Source organism: Drosophila subpulchrella, unplaced genomic scaffold, assembly GCF_014743375.2.
Source record: "Drosophila subpulchrella strain 33 F10 #4 breed RU33 unplaced genomic scaffold, RU_Dsub_v1.1 Primary Assembly Seq386, whole genome shotgun sequence".
NCBI classification, from domain to species: Eukaryota; Metazoa; Arthropoda; class Insecta; order Diptera; family Drosophilidae; genus Drosophila; species Drosophila subpulchrella.
This window is the reverse complement of record NW_023665607.1, coordinates 77,501-84,900: the sequence shown is the minus strand read 5'-3', so window position 1 is coordinate 84,900 and position 7,400 is coordinate 77,501. Positions and strand designations below refer to the sequence as shown.

At 35.1% G+C, this 7,400-nt stretch overlaps 2 non-coding genes across 2 annotated transcripts; both read right to left on the bottom strand.

Annotated features, from left to right (window-relative positions):
* Nucleotides 1-2,801: 2,801 nt before the first annotated feature.
* LOC119561902 lies at nucleotides 2,802-6,772 on the bottom strand. Its single transcript, XR_005221512.1, has one exon. It is a non-coding gene; the product is annotated as a large subunit ribosomal RNA (ribosomal RNA).
* Nucleotides 6,773-7,173: 401 nt separating this feature from the next.
* LOC119561905 lies at nucleotides 7,174-7,352 on the bottom strand. The gene has a single exon (XR_005221514.1). It is a non-coding gene; the product is annotated as a 5.8S ribosomal RNA (ribosomal RNA).
* Nucleotides 7,353-7,400: the final 48 nt, after the last annotated feature.

Below are 7,400 nucleotides of genomic sequence, written 5' to 3'. Positions count from 1 at the left end.
ATACGAGGAGGGGCCCGCCAACGACCACCTCCCTATAGTAGTTTTTTACCCCACGCACTACTACGTGCCTGTTTACAGTACTAGTGCCAGCTATCACTAGGTTTATATATCGTGTTTCAGTGATATATGGGTAAATTCTACCATTTATTCTTATGTATATGGCATTTCTATGCCATATTTATACAATCCATTCATATCTTAATGTATATTTATTATATTATACATTATTATGCCTTATAGGTATTATACCTATAAGCCATATCCATACGATTCATTCACTAGTGCCGCCCCTCACTAGGTTTATAATTGTTATATCATTGATATACAATTTATTTCTATATATATGGCATTTATATGCCATATCCATACAATGCATTCACATTTCAATGTATATTTACTTGTTATACATTATTATGCCTTATAGGTATTATACCTATAAGCCATATCCATACGATTCACTTATATAAATATATGTATATTTTTCTATACATAATTTTTTTTTACTTTTGTATGGATTTCTATGCATATCCATAGTTTATATGGATATGCTTGGCGTTCTATATAGTATTGACAAATTCATATGCATAACATAAGTTTTGACCAATACGAGGAGGGGCCCGCCAACGACCACCTCCCTATAGTAGTTTTTTACCCCACGCACTACTACGTGCCTGTTTACAGTACTAGTGCCAGCTATCACTAGGTTTATATATCGTGTTTCAGTGATATATGGGTAAATTCTACCATTTATTCTTATGTATATGGCATTTCTATGCCATATTTATACAATCCATTCATATCTTAATGTATATTTATTATATTATACATTATTATGCCTTATAGGTATTATACCTATAAGCCATATCCATACGATTCATTCACTAGTGCCGCCCCTCACTAGGTTTATAATTGTTATATCATTGATATACAATTTATTTCTATATATATGGCATTTATATGCCATATCCATACAATGCATTCACATTTCAATGTATATTTACTTGTTATACATTATTATGCCTTATAGGTATTATACCTATAAGCCATATCCATACGATTCACTTATATAAATATATGTATATTTTTCTATACATAATTTTTTTTTTATTTTTGTATGGATTTCTATGCATATCCATAGTTTATATGGATATGCTTGGCGTTCTATATAGTATTGACAAATTCATATGCATAACATAAGTTTTGACCAATACGAGGAGGGGCCCGCCAACGACCACCTCCCTATAGTAGTTTTTTACCCCACGCACTATTGCGTGCATGTTTACAGTACTAGTGCCAGCTATCATTTGGTTTATATATCGTGTTTTCAGTGATATATGGGTAAATTCTACCATTTATTCTTATGTATATGGCATTTCTATGCCATATTTATATAATTCATTCATATCTTAATTTATATTTATTATATTATACATTATTATGCCTTATAGGTATTATACCTATAAGCCATATCCATACGATTCATATACTAGTGCAGCCCCTCACTAGGTTTATATATCTCATTTTAATTATATATTGGTAAATTCTATTATTTATTCTTGTGTATATGGCACTTATATGCCGCCATATCTATAAAAATGCATTTATATTTCAATGTATATTTTCTATATTATACATTATTATGCCTTAAAAAGTTATTATACCTACCATAAGGCGATATCCATACGATTCATTTATATAAAAGATATATGTATAATTTTCTATACATAATTTTTTTTTATGAATATATGGGTTTCCTAAGCATATCCATATAATACATTTAGTTTTATATGGATTAGATTGGTCTTCTTTATTGTATTGCCAAACTCATATTGATAAAATAAGTTTTGAACAATAAGAGGATCAGCCGCCAACCAACCAACCACTGCTACCATTGGAGGAACATATACTTACTTTTTATATGTCCTCTTACTTGAATGGTCCTCTCTTTACTTGAAAATTTCATTACCATAGGAATCTATTTATACATGGAATATGATTTCCACTACTTTTCGCGTCACTAATAATTAATATGACGATACAGACTTGCTACCATAACATAAGTCTTGAACAATAATAGGAGCAGCCGCCAACCAACCACCAACCAACCAACCACTGCTACCATTGATAGTAATTTTATATGTCCTCTTTACTTGAATTTCAATACCATAGGAATATTTATACATGGAATATGTTTTGCCACTACTTTTTCGCGTCACTAATAATATGACGATACAGTCTTGCTACCATAACATAAGTTTTGAACAATAAGAGGAGCAGACACACCAACCAACCAACCGCGCTGCTACCATTGAAGGAACATATACTTATATTTATATAAGTCCTCTTTACTTGAATGGCCTCTTTACTTGAATTTCAATACCATAGGAATATTTATTTATACATGGAATATGTTTTGCCACTACTTTTTCGCGTCACTAATAATATGACGATATAGACTTGCTACCATAACATAAGTTTTGAACAATAAGAGGAGCAGACACCAACCAACCAACCGCTGCTACCATTGAATGAACCATATATACAAACTTTTATATATGTCCTCTTTACTTGAATTTTAATACCATAGGAATATTTATACATGGAATATGTTTGCCACTTTATCATCGCGTCACTAATAAGATGACGATACATTTTGTTTGTTCAATATTTACTTATATATTGATGTTTCCAATTTAGGTCTTTTATATTTCTTCTTCCCTACCTTACACACCACAAACAAAGTGGCGTGCGATGCTGCAAGCAAGCATAATGATTATGCCCGCTTTGCAACATCTTTATTATCGAATCATCAAGCAAAGGATAAGCTTCAGTGGATCGCAGTATGGCAGCTGCTCAACCACTTACAACACCTTGCCTGTTACAAAAGTCGTTTACAATTGATTCTAGGCTTTGTCATTGTATTAAATAATGCTTTTATATGTAACTAGCGCGGCATCAGGTGATCAAAGATCCTCCCAATTTACTATGTTACAAATTACATTGGCATCACATCCATTGTCGTTTATAAAGTAAATTATAAACTTTAAATGGTTTAGAAGCCATACAATGCAAATTGCCCCTTATTTATCATTGCAGTCCAGCACGGATACGACCTTAGAGGCGTTCAGGCATAATCCAACGGACGTAGCGTCATACCACTGTTCGCTCGAACAAGTATTGTGCCATTGGTCCGTACCTGCGGTTCCTCTCGTACTACGCAGGAATGCTGTCGCAACAACGTTTTGTCATTAGTAGGGTAAAACTAACCTGTCTCACGACGGTCTAAACCCAGCTCACGTTCCCTTGCATGGGTGAACAATCCAACGCTTGGTGAATTTTGCTTCACAATGATAGGAAGAGCCGACATCGAAGGATCAAAAAGCGACGTCGCTATGAACGCTTGGCCGCCACAAGCCAGTTATCCCTATGGTAACTTTTCTGACACCTCTTGTTAAAAACTCTTTAAACCAAAAGGATCGATAGGCCGAGCTTTTGCTGTCCCTGTGTGTACTGAACACCGAGATCAAGTCAGCATTTGCCCTTTTGCTCTATGTGTGGTTTCTGTCCGCACTGAGCTGGCCTTGGGACACCTCCGTTATTATTTGAGAGATGTACCGCCCCAGTCAAACTCCCTACCTGGCAATGTCCTTGAATTGGATCATACCTGAGTAATTGGAGTTATACCAAATTTTCAAATCAAAAATACATAAATGCACCGTTTTATTAAAGAATTTGTTTGCGATTATATAACAAACTCGTGATACTTTGATCAAGAAGCTTGCATCAAAACCCAATACCATAAGATATAATAAATATATCCGTATAATGGCTAGGAAATGATACACGTTCCATTTAATCAAGTAAGTAAGGAAACAATAAGAGTAGTGGTATTTCATTGGCGATACCAAACCGAAGTCTAATATCTCCCACTTATTCTACACCTCTTATGTCTCCTTACACTGCCAGATTAGAGTCAAGCTCAAAAGGGTCTTCTTTCCCCGCTAATTATTCCAAGCCCGTTCCCTTGGCTGTGGTTTCGCTAGATAGTAGATAGGGACAGTAGGAATCTCGTTAATCCATTCATGCGCGTCACTAATTAGATGACGAGGCATTTGGCTACCTTAAGAGAGTCATAGTTACTCCCGCCGTTGACCCGCGCTTACTTGAATTTCTTCACTTTGACATTCAGAGCACTGGGCAGAAATCACATTGTGTCAACACCCGCTAGGGCCATCACAATGCTTTGTTTTAATTAGACAGTCGGATTCCCCAAGTCCGTGCCAGTTCTGAATTGATTGTTAATTGATAATCGTTATAATTAATAAGAACTAATTGGTTTAACCCAATTAGTATTCTTAAAAATTTTAGCAAGAAAGTTCCACAATTGGCTACGTAACTAAACTATCCGGGGAACAAGTGACCAACATAAATGCCAGACACTCTATTTACCCAGAACGAGCACATAAACCATGTTATTGTTTCCCAATCAAGCCCGACTATCTCAATCTTCAGAGCCAATCCTTATCCCGAAGTTACGGATCTAATTTGCCGACTTCCCTTACCTACATTATTCTATCGACTAGAGACTCTTCACCTTGGAGACCAGCTGCGGATATTGGTACGGCCTGTTGAGAAGTTTGCGTGTCCCCACCATAAATTTTCAAGGTCCGAGGAGAAAATATCGACACAACAGTATATGTCATGCTCTTCTAGCCCATCTACCATATCTCTCTGCGAAAGACTTCCATGGTAGTACGGCTATAAAACAGAAAAGAAAACTCTTCCGATATCTCTCGACGGCTTCTTTATGGTCGTTCCTGTTGCCAGGATGAGCACGAGGCCCATATTTAATAACAAACGGATACTCAACAGGTTACGGAATTGGAACCGTATTCCCTTTCGTTCAAAATTATTCAAGTATATTAATTAGCTTGATTTATATAATATAATTATATTTGTATGGCATTTGTGTTTTACTTGAAAATTTTCGGCTTTCGCCTTGAACTTAGGACCGACTAACTCGTGATCAACCACTGTTCACACGAAACCCTTCTCCACTTCAGTCCTCCAAGGTCTCATTCGATTATTTGCTACTACCACCAAGATCTGTACCAATGGCAGCTCCATGCAGGCTTACGCCAAACACTTCTACGCATACCATTGTACCTTCCTACTCACTAAAGTTTCAAAATTTATATCACAAGTAATATAAATCATCTACTTTAGCGGTAATGTATAGGTATACAACTTAAGCGCCATCCATTTTAAGGGCTAGTTGCTTCGGCAGGTGAGTTGTTACACACTCCTTAGCGGATTTCGACTTCCATGATCACCGTCCTGCTGTTTTAAGCAACCAACGCCTTTCATGGTATCTGCATGAGTTGTTAATTTGGGCACCGTAACATTACGTTTGGTTCATCCCACAGCGCCAGTTCTGCTTACCAAAAGTGGCCCACTGGGCACATTATATCATAACCTTGAACTTCATATCAAGAAAGTTAAGGTTCTTACCCATTTAAAGTTTGAGAATAGGTTAAGATCGTTTCGACCCTAAGGCCTCTAATCATTCGCTTTACCAGATAAGATTATTTTATATAACATTAAAATGCACCAGCTATCCTGAGGGAAACTTCGGAAGGAACCAGCTACTAGATGGTTCGATTGGTCTTTCGCCCCTATACTCAATTCTGACAATCGATTTGCACGTCAGAACTGTTTCGGTCTTCCATCAGGGTTTCCCCTGACTTCAACCTGATCAAGTATAGTTCACCATCTTTCGGGTCACAGCATATATGCTCAAGGTACGTTCCAGTTAGAGGCATAAATAATATAAATATCATTATACATAACTATATAGAACGCCCCGGGATTGTGTTAATTAGCTATAAATAGTTAAAAAACTAATCCCATTATTAGTCAAGTTAATTACGCTATTAGGTTTATATCCCAATAACTTGCACATATGTTAGACTCCTTGGTCCGTGTTTCAAGACGGGTCCCGAAGGTATCCTGAATCTTTCGCATTGTTAATCATACAAGTGCATATAATAAACACAAAAATCAATGATAATTATGCCATTATATAATTCCGAAAAATTAACGCACTGTATTCATATAAATCTATCAGCACTTTATCAAATTAATAACATTTATTCTGTGTTAAAATGCAAGCAAATTAATTTGAATAAACTATAAGTTATATTTTATGATAAATTTTGTATGCTAATAGATTACAATGTCCTTATATGGAAAAAATGCACACTATTATCATAATATTGTTTAAATATTACAATTTTAATGATGAATTTTCCATAACGGATATTCAGGTTCATCGGGCTTAACCTCTAAGCAGTTTCACGTACTGTTTAACTCTCTATTCAGAGTTCTTTTCAACTTTCCCTCACGGTACTTGTTTACTATCGGTCTCATGGTTATATTTAGTTTTAGATGGAGTTTACCACCCACTTAGTGCTGCACTATCAAGCAACACGACTCTTTGGAAACATCATCTAGTAATCATTAACGTTATACGGGCCTGGCACCCTCTATGGGTAAATGGCCTCATTTAAGAAGGACTTAAATCGTTAATTTCTCATACTAGAATATTGACGCTCCATACACTGCATCTCACATTTGCCATATAGACAAAGTGACTTAGTGCTGAACTGATTTCTTTTCGCTCGCCGCTACTAAGAAAATCCTGGTTAGTTTCTTTTCCTCCCCTAATTAATATGCTTAAATTCAGGGGGTAGTCCCATATGAGTTGAGGTTGTGTATAACTTTTTTTGCAATTAATTCTTTATATATAATGATAAAACATTTTATTAAATTCGTTATATATTTTATATATTTGTATGGCATTTGTTTGGTCTAACGAATCAACGAAGAATAATAATATTGTCAACGGCTTTCTATTTACTAATCTTTAATAAGAGACAATTCTAGATAAATTTTTTATGCTAGACATTTCTCAGTATTATTTGATTGAAAAAGAAAATATTTCTCTTCGTTTTTCACATTCAAATTATTTACTAATGTGAGATAATGTTTTTCATATATTTGTTAATATTATGAATAATATAATAATTAAATTATTATTATCCAATAATATACCATATGCTTATAAAATTTCATTATAAAATTTATATAAACAACTTAATTAGCATAGTCTTACAACCCTCAACCATATGTAGTCCAAGCAGCACTATAAAATTAATTAAAGTACATAACAGCATGGACTGCGATATGCGTTCAAAATGTCGATGTTCATGTGTCCTGCAGTTCACACGATGACGCACAGTTTGCTGCGTTCTTCATCGACCCATGAGCCGAGTGATCCACCGCTTAGAGTTTTATATATTGGTTTGGTAATTTTGTCATATATGTTTTTATTGAAAGAA